Below are 17409 nucleotides of genomic sequence, written 5' to 3'. Positions count from 1 at the left end.
ATCCCAGCAATCAGGAGGCAGAGGCGGTTGGATTTCTGAGTTCGAGTCCAGCCTGGTCTACAGAGTGAATTCCAGGATCAGCCAGGACTATACAGAGAAACCCTGTCTTAAAAAACAAAACAAAACAAAACAAACAAACAAACAAAAAAAAACTGCACGGTTACCAACAGCAGTCTTGGACCTGCCTCTGTAAACCAGGCTGGACTTGAAGTAAGAAATCCAATACTTTTTCCTCTCAAAGTGCTGGGATTTAAGGCATTGGCCACCACTTCCTGCCTACCCTAAAACTCTTAACTCCAATAAAACCTTAAAATTAAAAATATAATAATATTCTAAAACTCTAAAAAAACAAAACAAAAAACCCAAAAAATAAAAGATAGAACCCTAAAAAAGAAATGAAAAAAACCCAAAACACTGAAACACCCTAAAACACTTTTAAAAAAATCAGAAAAAAACACAAATAATACACTAAAATACTCAAAAAAAAAAAAAAACCCTATAAGAAACTGTTATAAAATACCCTACAAAACACTTTCCATAAAAAAAAAAAAACTGAAATTCTAAAAAATAAGAAAAAAAAAGAAAAAAAAAAAAACAGAAATGACAAAATGTCCTTTAAGTAATTTTTTCTTATCTTTCTTCATTTCTTTCTTCCTTCCTTCCTTCTTCCTTCCTTCCTTCCTTCTTTCCTTCCTTCCTTCCTTTCTTTCTTTCTTTCTTTCTTTCTTTCTTTCTTTCTATCTTCCTTCCATTTTTTCTTCCCTTTCTTTCTTCCTTCCCTTTCTACTTCCCTTTCTTTCTATCTTTCTTCCTTCCTTTCTTTCTTTCTTTCTTTCTTTCTTTCTTTCTTTCTTTCTTTCTTTCTTTCTTTCTTTCTTTCTTTCTTTTTTTCTATCTTCCTTCCGTTTTTTTCTTCCCTTTCTTCCTTCCCTTTCTTCTTCCCTTTCTTTCTATCTTTCTTCCTTTCTTCCTTCCTTTCTTTCTTTCTTTCTTTCTTTCTTTCCTTCCTTCCTTCTTTCCTTCCTTTCTCTTTTTCTTCCTTCCATACTTTTTTCTCATTATTTCTTTTTTCTTTTTTCTTTCTTCCTTCCTTTCTTTCTTTCTTTGTTTCTTTCTTTCTTTCCTTCCTTACTTCCCTCCTTCCTTTCTCTTTTTCATTCCTTCCTTACTTTGTCTCTTTCTTTCTTTTTTCTTCCTTCCATTCTTTTATTTCACTCTTTCTTTTCTGTAATTTTTTCTTTCTTTTTTTCTTTCTTTTTTTCTTTCTTTCTTTCTTTCTTTCTTTCTTTCTTTCTAACTTTCTCTCTTTCTCTCTCTCTTAAATTTTTAGAAATTTTTTTGAATTTTTTACAAAATAAATTTTACTTTTTTTGAAAAATATTCAAGAACACACACACAAACACACATATACACACACACAAGTAATAAAACCCTAATAAATAACAGTAAAGCCAAAAAAATAATCCAAAAACATTTTAAAGTATTAACCTCCAAAAAAAAAAAAAAACTATACAACTCTCTTCTAAAAACTCTTTAAAAACCCTAGTATTCATTAAAAAAAAAGAAACAAACTTTTTCATACAGTAAATTTCCTACTTACAATATTTCATTCTTTCTTTCTTTCCAAATTTCTTTCCATCTTTCTTTCTTTCTTTAAGCCCGACCATGAACTCAGAAATCAAAGACTCTTTCTCTAAAATGTTGAGATAAAAGGCATGGATCACTCCAGACAGTAGGCAACCCTAAAATTCTCAATCCACAAAATAAGACCTTTAAATTTTTTGAAAACTATTCAGGAACACACAGATACACACACACAGACACACACAGACACACACACAGAAACACACACAGACACAAACACAGATACATACACACACAAATAGTAAAACCATAAAATATAAACCTAAAGCAAAAAAAAAAAAGTCTCCCTAAAATGTTTTTTAAAAAACTAACCATACACAAAACCCTATAAACGAAAAAAAGAAAAAAAAAAAGGAAAAAAAAAAAAAGGAAAAAAAAAAGGAAAAAATATAAGGAAGCCCAATATATGCATAAAGTAATTTGTTTCCTCCTTCCTTCCTTTACTTCATTCCTTCCTTCCTTCCTTTCTTCTTTCCTTCCTTCCTTCCTTCCTTCCTTCCTTTCTTTCTTTCTTTCTTTCTTTCTTTCTTTCTTTCTTTCTTTCTTTCTTTCTTTCTTTCTTTCTTTCTTTTTGACTTTTTTGCACAATGGATTTCTCTTTGTATTTCTGCCAATACTGAGCATGCCTCTCTAGAGCATGCTGGCCTCGAACTAAGAAATCCAACACTTATTCCTCTCAAATGCTGGGATATAAGGCATGGGCCACCACAGCCTGGCATTCCTGAAACTCTTTTCATGTTTGTTTGTTTGTATGTTTTTTTTTGTTTGTTTTGTTTTGTTTAGAGACAGGGTTTCTCTGTGTATCATTGGCTGTCCTGGAACTCACTTTGTAGACCAGGGTGGCATCGAACTCAGAAATCCTCCAGCTTGTGCCTCCCTAGTGGTGGGATTAAAGGCATGTGCCACCATGCCCTGCAACCCTGAAACTCTTTAACTCACCAAATAAAACTTAAAAATTTAAAAGGAAAAGAAAAGATAAGAAAACTCAAAAACTCACAGAAAAAAACCTGAAAAACAAAGATAAAACCGTAAAAAACACTTAATAAAACACCCCAAATCCAAAAATACCCTAATATCATAAAAAAAAAAACACTAAAAGTGCACTAAAATACTGAAAACCAAAACAAAAAAACAAAAAAAACAAAACTGTCTAATAAAAACCCTACAAAACCTAAACAAAAACACTAAAATTATAAATAATAATAGTAATAATAATAATAATAATAATAATAATAATAATAATAAAACAAGGACACAGTATGAAATTATAAGTCTTTTTGTTTTATTTTGTTTTTTTTTTGTTTTTTGTTTGTTTTCTTTGTTTTGTTTTGTTTTGTTTTGTTTTGTTTTGTTTTGTTTTGTTTTGTTTTTGGAGATTGGGTTTCTCTGTGTCTCTGGTTGTCCTGGACTGCAATCTGTAGACCATGCTGGCCTCGAAATCAAAAATCCAACTAACTCTGCTCCCAAGTGCTGAGATTTAATGCATGGGAAAACAATGCCTGGCAATCCTATAACTCTAAGTATAAAAATAAAACCTAAACATTTCAAAAAATTATAATAGTGAAATACTCGAAAAATAAATAAATAAATAAATAAATCCAAATAAAAGATAAACCTTAAAAATTTTTGATTAAAATCCCCCAAATCCTAAAACACCATAAAATTCTAAAAAAAAAAAAAAAAAAAAAATACACTAAAAATAAACTAAAGTACTGAAAACCAAAAATAAAACTCTAAAACACTCCAAAACTAAAACCATAAACATACACTAAAACCCTGAAGTGCAAAAATAACTCTAAAACAATTATCAAAAAGGCCTAAATACCCTTTTAAAAAACGTTAAATTCTAAAAAATAAGAATTAATAAAAAGAAAAAAACAATACATAGAAAGCCTGATATGTCCAAAGAGTCATCATCTTTTCTTTCTTTCTTTCTTTCTTTCTTTCTTTCTTTCTTTCTTTCTTTCTTTCTTTCTTTCTTCCTTTCTTCCTTTCTTTCTTTTCTTCCTTTCTTTGTGTGTGTTTTTGAAGACTGGGATTCTATGTGTGTACAGTGGTAGTCCCTGAAATCACTCTGTAGACCAGGATGGCCTACAACTCAGGAATACACCTGCCTCTGCCTACCAAGTCTTAGATTTAAGGCATGGATCACCACTGCCTCGTAACACTAAAACCCTTAAACCCCCAAAATATAACCCTTTAATTTTTAAAAGATACTCAAGTACACACACACACACAAACACACACACACACACACACACAGTCAAATAAAACAGTAAATCATTTAAAAAATGAACTAAACCCTAATCAGAACTGAAAATCAAGAAAAAAATCCTAAAATTCTTAATAAACAAAGAAAAAAAAATCACTAAACATATTCTAAAAACGTTTAAGCCAAAGTTCTCAAAAACGTTTTTCTAAAACACCAACAAAAGCCTTTAAAAAAAACTCTAAAAATCTAAATATATATATACATATTCAAGAATCCAAGAATGACCTGATTTTTTTTTTTTAGTCTTTTTTTTTTTTTTCCAAGTCATTTGAATTGTGCATGTTAAAAAGTGCACGGTTGCCGGGCGTGGTGGCGCACGCCTTTAATCCCAGCAATCAGGAGGCAGAGGCAGTTGGATTTCTGAGTTCGAGTCCAGCCTGGTCTACAGAGTGAGTTCCAGAATCAGCCAGGACTATACAGAGAAACCCTGTCTCAAAAAACAAAACAAAACAAAACAAACAAACAAACAAAAAAAACTGCACGGTTACCAACAGCAGTCTTGGACCTGCCTCTGTAAACCAGGCTGGATTTGATGTAAGAAATCCAATACTTTTTCCTCTCAAAGTGCTGGGATTTAAGGCATGGGCCACCACTTCCTGCCTACCCTAAAACTCTTAACTCCAATAAAACCTTAAAATTAAAAATATAATAATATTCTAAAACTCTAAAAAAACAAAACAAAAAACCCAAAAAATAAAAGATAGAACCCTAAAAAAGAAATGAAAAAAACCCAAAACACTGAAACACCCTAAAACACTTTTAAAAAAATCAGAAAAAAACACTAATAATACACTAAAATACTCAAAAAAAAAAAAACCCTATAAGAAACTGTTATAAAATACCCTACAAAACACTTTCCATAAAAAAAAAAAAAACTGAAATTCTAAAAAATAAGAAAAAAAAAAAGAAAAAAAAAAAACAGAAATGACAAAATGTCCTTTAAGTAATTTTTTCTTATCTTTCTTCATTTCTTTCTTCTTTCCTTCCTTCCTTCTTCCTTCCTTCCTTCCTTCCTTTCTTCCTTCCTTCCTTCCTTTCTTTCTTTCTTTCTTTCTTTCTTTCTTTCTTTCTTTCTTTCTTTCTTTCTTTCTCTCTTTCTTTCTTTCTATCTTCCTTCCGTTTTTTTCTTCCCTTTCTTTCTTCCTTCCCTTTCTTCTTCCTTCTTTCTATCTTTCTTCCTTCCTTTCTTTCTTTCTTTCTCTCTTTCTTTCCTTCCTTCTTTCTTTCCTTCCTTTCTCTTTTTCTAACTTCCATACTTTTTTCTCATTATTTCTTTTTTCTTTTTTCTTTCTTCCTTCCTTTCTTTCTTTCTTTGTTTCTTTCTTTCTTTCCTTCCTTCCCTCCTTCCTTTCTCTTTTTCATTCCTTCCTTACTTTGTCTCTTTCTTTCTTTTTTCTTCCTTCCATTCTTTTATTTCACTCTTTCTTTGCTGTAATTTTTCTTTCTTTTTTCTTTCTTTTTTTTCTTTCTTTCTTTCTTTCTTTCTTTCTTTCTTTCTTTCTTTCTAACTTTCTCTCTTTCTCTCTCTCTCTCTCTCTCTCTTAGATTTTTAGAGTTTTTTTTGAATTTTTTACAAAATAAATTTTACTTTTTTTGAAAAATATTCAAGAACACACACACACAAACACACATATACACACACACAAGTAATAAAACCCTAATAAATAACAGTAAAGCCAAAAAAATAATCCAAAAACATTTTAAAGTATTAACCTCCAAAAAAAAAAAAACTATACAACTCTCTTCTAAAAACTCTTTAAAAACCCTAGTATTCATTAAAAAAAAAGAAACAAACTTTTTCATACAGTAAATTTCCTACTTACAATATTTCATTCTTTCTTTCTTTCCAAATTTCTTTCCATCTTTCTTTCTTTCTTTAAGCCCGACCATGAACTCAGAAATCAAAGACTCTTTCTCTAAAATGTTGAGATAAAAGGCATGGATCACTCCAGACAGTAGGCATCCCTAAAATTCTCAATCCACAAAATAAGACCTTTAAATTTTTTGAAAACTATTCAGGAACACACAGATACACACACACAGACACACACAGACACACACACAGAAACACACACAGACACAAACACAGATACATACACACACAAATAGTAAAACCATAAAATATAAACCTAAAGCAAAAAAAAAAAAGTCTCCCTAAAATGTTTTTTAAAAAACTAACCATACACAAAACCCTATAAACGAAAAAAAGAAAAAAAAAAGGAAAAAAAAAAGGAAAAAAAAAAAAAGGAAAAAATATAAGGAAGCCCAATATATGCATAAAGTAATTTGTTTCCTCCTTCCTTCCTTTACTTCATTCCTTTTTTCCTTCCTTTCTTCTTTCCTTCCTTCCTTCCTTCCTTTCTTTCTTTCTTTCTTTCTTTCTTTCTTTCTTTCTTTCTTTCTTTCTTTCTTTCTGAAAGAGGAAAATTACTGGACACCTGAACTGTTCCTGAACTCTCTTACCCCTCCCATCCAGAGACTGTTCTCGGAACACTCCTGAACTTTTTACCTCAGAGTACATTCTTGAACTCTTCACCCCAGGGTCTGACCCCTCCCAAGTAAGAACGGTTCCAGGAGCATTTCTGAGATAAGGGTCTCCTGGAGCGAACTCAGTCCAACCCCTCCCAACTAAAGACTATGCCAAGAACATTTTTGAGATAGGGGCCTCCTGGTACTACCCCAGAATGTTCCAATAGATCGAGTACATTGCCAAAATATAGGACACGACCCCTTGGTGACGTAAAACTTGTACTTTTCCCCTTACCCTTCTCCTATAAAGGCCTGTGACAAGTCTGGGCCAATTGCCGAATCTCCTCTGCACCTTGCTGGCTGCATGAGTTTCGACCCCAGATATCCGGTATATGTGCTTTTTATGTGCTTTCTTGTCATTGCTGTATTAAATCTTACTCTCTATACATCTTAAGTTCGGTCTCAGTGTCTTCTTGGGTGCGCGGCTGTCCCGAGGCTTGAGTAAGTGCCTCCCTTTGGGAGTTTTGGAGTCTTTCATTTGGTGCATTGGCCGGGAATCAGCGCGTCCACCCAGAAGTCCTGAACCCACTCAGAGGTAAGATTTTCTGTTCTGTTTGGTCTGGTGTCTGTGTTCTGTTTCTGGAGACAAGGAGGGTCTCAATCTGTGGGCCTTGGAGAGGCCATCTGTTTCTGTCTGTGGGCCTTGGAGAGGCCATCTGAATCTGTATCTGGTGCGATCGCAGTTCTGGTTTTGCGTGATGCTCTGTGCTCAGTACGAGCACCAGAGACCGCACTCCGGGAGGGAGTGCGGGGTGGATAAGAGCAGACGTGCCCAGGTGTCCACCGTCCGATCTGCCCCAGGGAGACGTCCCAGGTGAGATAGGGGAGGACCAAGGACGCTTGGTGGACCCCTCTGGAGACCAGGAAGGTCTCAATCTGTCGGCCTTGGAGAGGTCATCTGATTCTGTAAGTTGCCTGTGGGCGACGCGAGGTCGCCGCTGTTTTTGGTTTCTTTTTGTCTGAGTCTCGTGTCTGCTCTTGTTGTGTCTGCTATTATTCTGGAAATGAGACAATCTGCCAGGGCGGGAGTGGATGTAGAGTCCCACCCCCGTCAGAAAAAGGGAGTCGATGTGGAATCCGACCCCGTCAGAAAGTGGCGTTTGGCTGGTTGTGTCACGTGACAAGACTGTGTGTGTGTGTGTGTGTTTGTGTGTGTGTGTGTTAACCCTTTGTCGACTGTAGACTTGGACTGACGTCAGGACAGAATTTGTCAGCAATGGTTTTAAAAAAGAGAAAAAAAAAACACCTTGGGGCTTTGATAGCAGCAGTGGCGCTGAGGTTCCGAGTTCTGCAGACACAGCAGCAGCAGAGGCTGTCTGTGCCCTGCGAGCGAGTTGTGAGAAGCTGGTGGTGAGTGCGGCGGCCTGCCGGTCCCGGAGTGGCCGTGAAGCCTGCCACAGCTGGGGAGGGGCCGACTACAGCCGCCGTCCCTCCTTTGGCCCCCCCCCCAGAGTCTACCCGCACTCCCTTGTGCCTGCCTGGCTGCGTGCTCCCTCCCCAAAGACAGTGCAGAGAGCACCGGGTGTCTATCAGGTAGTTAAATAGTTAAATTGCTGCCTCTGCCTGCCAAGTGTTTGTTTGCCACTCCCAGGAGTTTACGCCGCATTCCGGCGCGCAGCGGAGACTGGGCGCTGGGCTCTTCACATCAAAGGATCTGTTTTCAGCCTTTGCCTGCCTCCTGGGTGGGAGAAAGGCTCATTCTCCTGTCCCCTGTATCCTGTCTCTTGTTAACAGAAAAAAAATTGCGTTCATTTTGAAATATCAGTGGTCTTGTGCAGCCAGATGTAAGAGCTGCACCCCCTTCTCTGCCCCATGTGTTTTCTCTTCTCAGGCACCGCCCTGAGCTGCGTGAGTTTGTTCTAAGCTCTGGTGAGGGAGACCACTCACTTGGGGCTTCTTCTGTCCAAGGTAAGGAGCACCTACGAGTCTAACTGCCAGGCTCTGATGAGGGTCTCATGTCTGTGGGACTAGAAAGTGTCCCATCAATCTGACCTAGGTAATGAAAAGTTACAAAAGTTAAGAAAAAGATAGAGGTTTGCAAAGAAGAGCTGAGAGCAAAGCTTCAGCAGACTCAGAAGAGATAGGTTAACAGTGAAAAAAGATATATATAGATAGAAAGAGAGACATTATATGAGATCTCCATTACAGTTAAAAACAGGAATAAAGAGAGATAAATGACAAAGACTAGAACCTAGCAAAGTGACACTTGCTAATAATACTAGTACTTAGAGATGATCTGTAAGAAATAAAGAGCCAGAAAATTTTCTAAAAAAGATAAGAGAAATGAAATGCTGGTCACAAACGTCAGGGAGACTAGAAAACTTAGTACCTGGCAACAAAAGCAAGCCTTTGGCTAAAGATCAAAGTGTTTACTGTCCTAACAAGAAGAAGAAGAGCCCCCCTCATGACCAAACCCTTCACCTGCTCGTGGCTAAAAGTAAGGAAATAGCAGAAGGGGTGCTAACACAGAAGCTGAGTCCTTAAAAGAGACCGGTGGTTTACCTGTTGATGCAGCTAAAAAGAGACTGTGTTTTCATATTCCTCCACTGACCAATGAAAAGCAAGTTTAAAAGGTTCCTGGACACTGCAGGCCTTTGCAAACTGTGGATTCCAGGTTTTGCTGAATTAAAAAGATAAACAGCCCCTCGTATAAGAAATAAAGAACAACCTTGGAAAAATTAGACCTGGTGACTGAGAGATGGCCTGCTTGTCTGCACATAGTGGCTTTTGGTCAGGGACACATGATTCAATTGTTTCCCTGACTGATGGACACATTATTAGAGCTTTTTGTTGACAGAACAAGTGACCTTCGCTTCCCCTGCTAACCTGCTGAGTCTTCACCTACTCATCACTGTTCTGACATTCTGGCAGAAGGAACTTCGGCTCAGAAGGCTGAACTCCTGGCACTAACCCAAGCCCTGCGGTTGGCTGAAGGCAGAGACATCAAAGACAAAGAAAAAATTCTGGCCCTCCTAGAAGCTCCTGAATGAACTGGGTGAGTTGGGGTATCGGGTATCGGCTAAGAAAGCTCAGTTATGTCGTAAACGAAGGAAAGCAGTGGCTCACCGAGGCCAGAAAAAAGACTGTGATGCTGATCCCAACCCCCACCACCCCGCGCCAAGTACGTGAGTTTCTGGGGATGGCGGGCTTTTGCAGAAAGAAAAAGTCCCATTCACCTGGACTGAGGAACACTAAAAAGCCTTTGACAGCATAAAGGCAGCCTTGCTTGCAGCCCCCGCCCTGGCCTTGCCAGATTTGACTGAGCCTTTTACCCTATATGTTGATGAGCGGGCTGGAGTAGCCCGCGGGGTTTTGACTCAGACTCTGGGGCCCTGACAAGCTTACTCTGGGTCAGCATGTGACTATACCCACTACCAGAATTTGTTGCTGAATGATTGAGTGACTTTTGCTCCACCTGCCATCCTCAATCCTGCCACCTCCCCTTGGCGGATGACTCCACTCCTGTACATCAATGTTCTGATGTCCTGGCTGAAAAAAACTGGAACAGGGAGAGATCTGATTTCCTTCCTTCATTCCTTCCTTCCTTCCTTCCTTCCTTCCTTCCTTCCTTCCTTCCTTCCTTCCTTTCTTTCTTTCTTTCTTTCTTTCTTTCTTTCTTTCTTTCTTTCTTTCTTTCTTTCTTTTTGACTTTTTTGCACAATGGATTTCTCTTTGTATTTCTGCCAATACTGAGCATGCCTCTCTAGAGCATGCTGGCCTCGAACTAAGAAATCCAACACTTATTCCTCTCAAATGCTGGGATATAAGGCATGGGCCACCACAGCCTGGCATTCCTGAAACACTTTTTTTGTTTGTTTGTTTGGTTGGTTTTTTTGTTTGTTTTGTTTTGTTTCGAGACAGGGTTTCTCTGTGTAGCATTGGCTGTCCTGGAACTCACTTTGTAGACCAGGGTGGCATCGAACTCAGAAATCCTCCTGCTTGTGCCTCCCTAGTGGTGGGATTAAAGGCATGTGCCACCATGCCCTGCAACCCTGAAACTCTTAAACTCACCAAATAAAACTTAAAAATTTAAAAGGAAAAGAAAAGATAAGAAAACTCAAAAACTCACAGAAAAAAACCTGAAAAACAAAGATAAAACCGTAAAAAACACTTAATAAAACACCCCAAATCCAAAAATACCCTAATATCATAAAAAAACAAACAAACAAACACTAAAAGTGCACTAAAATACTGAAAACCAAAACAAAAAAACAAAACAAAACAAAACTGTCTAATAAAAACCCTACAAAAGCCTTAACAAAAACACTAAAATTATAAATAATAATAGTAATAATAATAATAATAATAAAAATAATAATAAAAATAAAACAAGGACACAGTATGAAATTATAAGTCTTTTTGTTTTATTTTGTTTTTTTTTTTTTTTTTTTTTTTTTTGTTTGCTTTGTTTTGTTTTGTTTTGATTTTGGAGATTGGGATTCTCTGTGTGTCTCTGGTTGTCCTGGACTGCCATCTGTAGACCATGCTGGCCTCGAAATCAAAAATCCAACTAACTCTGCTCCCAAGTGCTGAGATTTAATGCATGGAAAACCAATGCCTGGCAATCCTATAACTCTAACTATAAAACATTTCAAAAAATAATAATAGTGAAATACTCGAAAAATAAATAAATAAATAAATAAATAAATAAATAAATAAATAAATCCAAATAAGAGATAAAACTTAAAAATTTTTGATTAAAATCCCCAAAATCCTAAAACACCATAAAATTCTAAAAAAAAAAAAAAAATACACTAAAAATACACTAAAGTACTGAAAACCAAAAATAAAACTCTAAAACACTCCAAAACTAAAACCATAAACATACACTAAAACCCTGAAATGCAAAAAAACTCTAAAACAATTATCAAAAAGGCCTAAATACCCTTTAAAAAAACGTTAAATTCTAAAAAATAAGAATTAATAAAAAGAAAAAACAATACATAGAAAGCCTGATATGTCCAAAGAGGCATCATCTTTCTTTCTTTCTTTCTTTCTTTCTTTCTTTCTTTCTTTCTTTCTTTCTTTCTTTCTTTCTTTCTTTTTTTCTTTCTTTCGTCCTTTCTTTCTTTTCTTCCTTTCTTTTTGTGTGTTTTTGAAGACTGGGATTCTATGTGTGTAAAGTGGTAGTCCCTGAAATCACTCTGTAGACCAGGATGGCCTACAACTCAGGAATACACCTGCCTCTGCCTACCAAGTCTTAGATTTAAGGCATGGATTACCACTGCCTCGTAACACTAAAACCCTTAAACCCCCAAAATATAACCCTTTAATTTTTAAAAAATACTCAAGTACACACACACACACAAACACACACACACACACACACACACACACACACACACAGTCAAATAAAACAGTAAATCATTTAAAAAATGAACTAAACCCTAATCAGAACTGAAAATCAAGAAAAAATCCTAAAATTCTTAATAAACAAAGAAAAAAAATCACTAAACATATACTAAAATCCTTAAAGCCAAAGTTCTCAAAACGTTGTTCTAAAACACCAACAAAAGCCTTTAAAAAAAACTTTAAAAATCTAAATATATATATACATATTCAAGAATCCAAGAATGACCTGATTTTTTTGTTTTTTTAGTCTTTTTTTTTTTTCCCAAGTCATTTGAATTGTGCATGTTAAAAAGTGCACGGTTGCCGGGCGTGGTGGTGCACGCCTTTAATCCCAGCAATCAGGAGGCAGAGGCGTTTGGATTTCTGAGTTCGAGTCCAGCCTGGTCTACAGAGTGAGTTCCAGGATCAGCCAGGACTATACAGAGAAACCCTGTCTCAAAAAACAAAACAAAACAAAACAAACAAACAAACAAAAAAAAACTGCACGGTTACCAACAGCAGTCTTGGACCTGCCTCTGTAAACCAGGCTGGCCTTGAAGTAAGAAATCCAATACTTTTTCCTCTCAAAGTTCTGGGATTTAAGGCATGGGCCACCACTTCCTGCCTACCCTAAAACTCTTAACTCCAATAAAACCTTAAAATTAAAAATATAATAATATTCTAAAACTCTAACCCAAAAAACCCAAAGAATAAAATATAGAACCCTAAAAAAGAAATGAAAAAAACCCAAAACACTGAAACACCCTAAAACACTTTTAAAAGAATCAGAAAAAAAAAACACTAATAATACACTAAAATACTCAAAAAAAAAACCCTATAAGATACTGTTATAAAATACCCTACAAAATCCTTTCCATTAAAAAAAAAAAACTGAAATTCTAAAAAATAAGAAAATAAAAAGAAAAAAAAAATAACAGAAATGACAAAATGTCCTTTAAGTAATTTTTTCTTTTCTTTCTTCATTTCTTTCTTTCTTCCTTCCTTCTTTTCTTTCTTTCTTTCTTTGTTTCTTTCTTTCTTTCTTTCTTTCCTCATTTTATTTCATTTTATTTTATTTCATTTGTTTTTTGTGTTTTTCTAGAATGGTTTTCTCTCTGTATCTCTACCTTTCCTGGAGCTCCCTCTTTATAGCAGGCTGGCCTCAAACTCAGAAATCTGCCTGCTTCTGCCTCCCATGTGCTGGGATTAAATGCAAGGGCCATCACTGCCTGGCGACCCTAAGCCATGGTCCACAATTTCCTAGCAAACGTAAAACAATTAAATACCAAATATAAAACCTCAAAATTAAAAACAAACAAACAAACAAAAAACAACAAAACAAAAACCTGAGAAATAAAGCAAAATGTTAAAAAATAAAAAAAATTAAGCCTAAATAAATCACCAAAACCCTAAAACTCACTATAATCCTTAAAAAACAAGAAAAACAACAACAACAACAACAACAAAACACAACCTACACTAGAAGTCTGAAAAACAAATAAATCTAAAACTTCTTCTAAAAACCTACAAAACCCTTAAAAAAAAAAACTATATATATATCTCAACCCTAAATTACCCTTAAGCTATTTTTTTGATTGAATTTATCTTGTTTTTGGAAACTGTTTCTCTGTATTGCCCTGGCTATACTGGAACTCACTCTTTAGACCAGGCTGGCTTAGAACTTACAAATCTACCTACCTCTGCCTCCCAAGGGCTTGGAATAAAGGCATGACCCACCACTGACTGGCAAAGCTAAAACACTTTACGCCTGAAAAAAATAAAAAAGACAATAAAAACAATAAACGAAAATCCTGAAACCAAAAAAAAAAACAAACAATAAATCCATAAACCTAAGATACCAAGAAAAAAAAAAAAAAGGAAAAACAAATAAAACTCACCAATAGTCTTCTAAACACCCTATTAACCCTTAAAAAGAACCTAAATTGCTACAGAAATACCAAGGAGCCTAAAATTTCACTACATCTTTCTCTCTCTTTCTTTCTTTCTTCCTTTCTTTCTTTCTTTCTTTCTTTCTTTCTTTCTTTCTTTCTTTTTTTCTGTACTTCTGTCTCTCTCTTTTTCTTTCTTTCTTTCTTTTTTCCTTCTTTATTAATATCTATCTTTTTTTTCTTTAATTTTTTTTTTTTTTACTTTTTGGTGAATGGGTTTCTCTGTGTACTTCTGGCTGTCCTGGAATTCACTCTATAGACCTTGCTACATTCAACCTCAACAAACTCCAACACACACATACACACACACACACACACACACACACACACACACACACACACACACACACACAAAACCCTAAAAAAAAATACTAAAACCCTAAAGAAAAACCCTAAAGTCCCTCCCAAAAAAAAAACTTCGAAAACGTTTAAAAAAAAAAACAAAAACAAAAAAACTAAAACTAAAACCCTAAAAACCAAAAAAATCCTCTAAAAAAATATTTTAAAAATCCTGAAAAACCTTTAAAAAACCTTAAATTGCTTAAAAAATAAGACAAAAACAAAAACCAAAACAAAAACCCACAGAAAGCCCAAAAATAGGCATAAAGGAATAATTTGCTCTCTTCCTTCTTTCCTTCCTTCCTTCCTTCCTTCCTTCCTTCCTTTCTTTTTTCTCCTTTTTTTTCCCTTTGTCGTGACTGTTTTGTTTCTGTGTGTGTGTGTGTGTGTGTGTGTGTGTGTGTGTGTGTGTGTATCCCTATCAGTCCTGGAGCTTTCTGTGTAGACCATACTGTCCTTGAACTCAAAAAATCCTTCCTCCTAATTGTTGGGATTAAAGGCATGGGCTACCACTGCCTGGCAACCCTAGAACAATTAAAACCCAAATATAAATCCCTAAAATTTCTAAAAAATAATCAAGGAGAACAACAACAACAAACCCTGAAAAATACTGTAAAAGGCTTAATAAAAAAGAAAAAAGAAAGAAAGAATAAAAAAGAGAGAGAAAAAGAAAGGCTAAATTAAATCCCAAAACCATACAATATACGAAAATCATTAAAAAAACAAGAAAAACACTAAAAATACCCGAAAGCCTGAAAACAAAACAAAAAAAAACTCTTAAAACACTCTTTTAAAAATTGTACAAACCCTAAAAAAAAAACACTTAGAAATCTAAAAAGAAAAAAAAAATACACACTAAGCCAAAATGTCCATAATAGTTTCTTTCTTTCTTTCTTTCTTTCTTTCTTTCTTTCTTTCTTTCTTTCTTTCTTTTTTTATTTTTTCCTTCTTTCCTTCCTGCCTTCCTTCCTTTCTTTATTTTTATTTTTTATATTTATTTTTATATTTATATTTATTTTTATTTATTTTTATTTTTTAAGTTTTTGGAGACTGGGTTTCTCTGTGTATCTCTGGATGTCCTGGAGCTCCTCTTTGAACCAGGCTGCCATGCACTAAGAATTCCACTACTTCTGCCTCCCAGTTGATGAGAAACTAGGCAAGGGCCACCACTTTGAGCCAAAACATAAGTCTTAAAATCCAAAAATAAAACCTTATATTAAAAATAATAATACTCAAAAACATTAAAAATAAAAAATAATACAAAAATCAAAACAAATCTAACAAAAAAAGGCAAAAAAAAAAATCCCTAAAAGAAAAAAAACCTGTAAAGCCTTAAAAACAAAAAACAAAAAACAAAAAAAACTAAAACATTCTAAAATATTAAAAAAAAAAAAGAAAAACAAACAAAAAAAAATACACTAGAATCCTGAAAGACATGAAACAAAACAAAAACAAAAACAAAAAACATCAAAACTCTAAAACAATCTTCCAAATAACCTTAAGAAAAACACTAACATTCTAAAAAAGAAAAAAAGAAAAAAAAATACACAAGAACCCCAAAAAGACTCTAAAAAAAATTTTTTTTTGAGCTTTCTGTTTTTGAGTTTTGAGAGAATCTGTTTAGCTATGTACCTCTGGCTGTCCGGGAGCTCCCTTTGTATACTATGCTGGCCTTGAACTCAAAAGTCCACCTACATCTGCCTCCTAATTGGTGGGATTTAAAGCATGTGCCACCACTGTCTGGCAACAGTAAAACAATCCGCAAATATAAAACCCTAAATAAAAAAAAAATAAATCGAGGACAACAACAATGACAACAAAATACCCCTAAGAAATAGAGTAAAATGCTAAACAATAAATAAATAAAATAAAGCCTAAATTCAACCCCCAAACCCTAAAATACAATAAAGTCCTTTAAAAACGAGGAAAAAAAACTAAAAATATTCTAAAAGCCTGACAACCAAAAAAACTCTAAAACACTCTTCTAAAAATCCTTCAAACCCTAAATAAAACACCTAAATTTTAAAAATTCTAAATAAAGGGGCTGGCAACACTAAAACTCTTAAACTCACAATATACAACCCTCAAATTTAAAAGAAAAACTCAAGAACACACACACAAAAACTGAATAAAACAGTAAAGTGCTAAAAAATAAGTTCCTTAAACCTTGTAAGAACCAGATATCACTAAAACACCCTAAAGTCCTTTAAAAATTATAGAAAAACCTCTAAACATACACTATAACTCTTAAAACCAAACAATATTCTAAAATTCTCTTCTAAAACCGTATAATCACCTTAAAAAAACTGTAATATTAAAAAAAGAACCACACAATAAGCCAAAAATATCCATAAAGTAGTTTTCTTTCTGTCTTTCCTTTCTTTGTTTTTTCTTTTTTTCTTTTTTTCTTTTTTCTTTCTTTCTTTCTTTCTTTCTTTCTTTCTTTCTTTCTTTCTTTCTTTCTTTTTCTTTCTTTCTTCCTTCCTTTCTTCTTTCTTTCTTTCTTTCTTTCTTTCTTTCTTTCTTTCTTTCTTTCTTCCTTTTTTTTTTTGTGACTGGGTTTCTCTTTGTATCCCTACCTGTACCTGTCCTGGAGCTGCCTCTGTAGACGAGGGTGGCCTCAAACTCGGAAATCCACCCCCCTCTGCCTCCCAAGTATTGGGGTTTAAGGCATGGGCCACCACTGACTGGCAAATCTAAAACTTTTAAACTCCAAATTTAAAACTCTAAAATTAAAAATAGAAGAAGAACAAGCACCACCACCACCACCACCACAACAACAAAAAACTCCTAAGTAAAATGCAAAAATAATAAATAGATAAGTAAATAAATAAATAAATAAATAAAGCCTAAATAAAACCCCAAAACACTAAAACAAAAAACAAACAAACAAACAAACAAACAAAAAAACTGGCTGGCAACACTAAAGCTCTTAAACTCAAAAGATACAAACCTAAAATTAAAAAAAATAAAACAAAACTCAATAACACACACATAAACCCTAAATAAAATAGTAAAATGCTAAAAAAAAAATCACTTAAACCTATTAAGAACCAAAAATCACTAAAAGAAAGACCCTAACATCCTTTTAAAAATATAGATTAAACTCTAAAAATGTACTAAAACCCTGAATACCAAAGTACCTCAAAAACATTCTTTTAAAAACCCTACAAAACCTTTTAAAAAACCCTGAAATTTAAAAAAAAACATGAACCCAAAAATAATCATACAATTATTTTTTTGTCTTTTTTCTTTTTTCTTTTATTTATTTTTTTTTTTTTTGGTTTTTTTTTTTTTTTTTTTTTTTTTGGTTTTTTGAGACAGCGTTTCATTGTGGCTGTCCTG

This window comes from Mus caroli, unplaced genomic scaffold, assembly GCF_978045245.1.
Source record: "Mus caroli unplaced genomic scaffold, Mus_caroli_1 scaffold_22, whole genome shotgun sequence".
NCBI classification, from domain to species: domain Eukaryota; kingdom Metazoa; phylum Chordata; class Mammalia; order Rodentia; family Muridae; genus Mus; species Mus caroli.
Note: the sequence above shows the minus strand (reverse complement) of the source record.